The sequence below is a fragment of the Scardinius erythrophthalmus genome (genome assembly GCF_964197995.2).
Source record: "Scardinius erythrophthalmus genome assembly, chromosome: 4".
Classification (NCBI taxonomy): Eukaryota; Metazoa; Chordata; class Actinopteri; order Cypriniformes; family Leuciscidae; genus Scardinius; species Scardinius erythrophthalmus.
In genome coordinates, this window is record NC_138224.1 from 27,255,598 (window position 1) to 27,258,596 (window position 2,999).

Consider the following 2,999-nt stretch of genomic DNA (forward strand, 5'->3'; position numbering starts at 1 on the left):
TCCAGCCACCGACGCGTGTTCTACATGTGCAAAGATTCATCTCACAGTAAAGAACCCCAGCTTTCCCGAAGAGAAGCGTACAGCATCAGCATCTTTCATTTTGCATCGCAGACGAGCAAGGGTGTTTTATGATTTGCTTGGGCAAAGTGACAATGCAGCATTGGCAGTCTGCTTCGACATGATGCAGAATCTGGTACTCCCAAGAACCCCCATTGGTCAGGCGTACTACTCCCCGCCAGCTCTACATGTACATCTTTGGTGTTGTTGTCCATGCTGGGAAAGGCAGCAAGCAAAGCAAGGATGACATCCATCTTTATACATGGATGGAACACGAGAACAGAAAAGACAGTAATTTGACTGCTTCTGCTCTGAACCACTGTTTTCGGCAGCCATTGAATGTTGCACTTTGCAATGTTCAGAAGTTGAGATTATTCAGTGATTCCTGTTTTGGACAAAACAAAAATGTGAATGTTCTGTCAATGCTGTTTGCTTTAACAAAGCAGAATTTTCCGAATATGATCACTAAATATGTGTTTCCCATCAGGGGACACAGTTTCCTTCCTGTCGACCGCGTTTTCGGGAGGATTGAGCAGCAGATTCGAAAGCACAATACCATCCTCATGCCAGAGGAGTACTATGACATTTTGAGGAGCCATGGACATGTCCATGTCTACGGCCAGGACTGGCAAGCTTATGATTTCAAGAAGGCAACACAGGTTTTTATAAAGCCACAGAAGTCATTCAAGCTCAGTGATGCTAGAATGCTGGAATTGAGGAATGACAAACTTGGATTCAAGACTGTGTACAACAGTGACTTCTGCTATCACTCGGTTTTGAAGCAAGGACAGAACTGGGCAAACTTCAAGCCGAGTCATCTCCCAAATGTAAGCACAGTGAAGGATGCAAAAAGAAAGGATGTGCTTAACTTGCTTGCTGAAATTGGTGCCAGTGACACTGTGCGTGCCTTCTATGATGAAGCACTCATTGTAAATGATGCCGACCGCGACAGCCATGAAGAATAATTCTGCCGATTGTGTCTTTTGAGTTCATTGATTCAGTGCATAACAAGTGTGTGTGTACACGTGTGTATGTGAGAAAGACCTGAGCAAACAGGAGGAGGAGTTAAGTGAGTGGGGAGAAAGTCTGTGTGTGGTTGGGTGTGTCTAGATAATGGCACTTCACAATGGCACTGAATTGTAGTTGTCCATAATAGATAAATAGATAAATAGATAAATAAATAAATAGATAAATAAATAGATAAATAACATGCACTACAACATGATTAATGTATTTCATATATCTGTGTTCCACTATAAGAAATTTGTTCAAGTTGGCATTGTTATGTAAATCGACTGTCATGGTTGCTTATAGCCTAGTTATGTGGCACAATCTCACACAGATGTATAGTTTATTTAAAGTTATATTTTGCACAGAAATATTGTTATGTTTTTTAATGACACAGAAATATTGTTTTTATGAACATGTTTTTATGAAGTATTGTGATGGATGTATTTTTTAGAAATCTGTTGTCCAAGTTTGGGACTTGTATGTATAGATAACTTACTATTTAATACTATTTAACTTAATGATTTACAGTTTCGTACATTGTTTTGAAAATTGAATGAATGTAGTGTACAGAATAACAAGATGAATGCAACAGAAACAAAATGCTCTAATGTTACGTACGAGTTCAGGATGAACTTGAAATGTTGCTATGAACAGCATTAATATCAGACTGAAATGAATGCAATCTGAAAAAGGCATCGAGATGAATGTACTTTTAAAAATTGTTTTAATGGTTTAATATAAGTGATGTTGTTCAAGTTTGGGTTTTGTCATATGTATAGACAACCTTTCCTTGTTATTTATTGTTATGTCTTTGCTCAATTTCATACAGAAAGTGAGTTTTTGTTGATGAAATGGATTTGTAGCATTTTGGGGGAAAACGTGTTATTGCATTTTGGAGAAAAAAAAATGTCTTTGTTTAATAAATGTTTAAAATCAAAATATGGATTTGATTTTTTTTATGTTATTACAAACTCATAATGATATATTACAGTTTGAAACAGAAAATAACAGTTTTCATACAAAGTCTTTTGGGAAAGAAAATGCCTTTTTTCTCAATTTAACAATTTTGGATTTATAGCGTTTTGGAACCAAACTCTTCAGATGTTACTGTTTTTGTTAATGAACATACATTTACCATAGTAAATCTGCATTCTAACTCAAGCTAATATTGTTAACTATCAAATATTAGTTGAGACAAAACATGCAATATTAATATTGCAGCCTGCACTGAAAACTGTGCTGAAGATACGTGCCATCAAAGTCACAAACCTGTTTCAAAACATGAAACAATATCCCCCAATATGCAGAAACTAAAAAATTCATTTTTCTATTAAGATTTTTATTTTGTTAAGGAAAAATGACAAATGTTTGAATGTTCTACCTCAGATTTGTGAAATGTTCACCTGTTTGTCATGATATGTTCTGACAATAAAGAGTAGTTTGAAACCACAGTTAACGCTTTGTTTTCTACAACTTTCACTTAGGAGCAAAAATCTGACTTTAAACTTGAAAGAAATAAAGATTTGACATTTATCGTGATAATTATCAATATCGACTGATATAAAAAAAAATTTTTTTTTTTTTGTCCATATCGCCCAGCCCTACACTGGCTTCTCATTTCTCTGTCTCTACATATATAATATATATATATATATATATATATATATATATATATATATATATATATATATATATATATATATTAAAGTGCTGGCAAAGTTACACGTTACACAATAATAAGCAGACCACTGCCTGCCCATTCTCAACAAGTCAGATGCACATGGTTAAATAATGTAATGCATGCTATGTATGAGCATTTAAGTGTAAATAAAACCCTGAAATAACAGTTTAACCCTTCACTATATTCACAAATAATATTATATTCGCACATTTAGAGGTTATTGGTGGATTTGTCAACTCCGTCAGCTTAC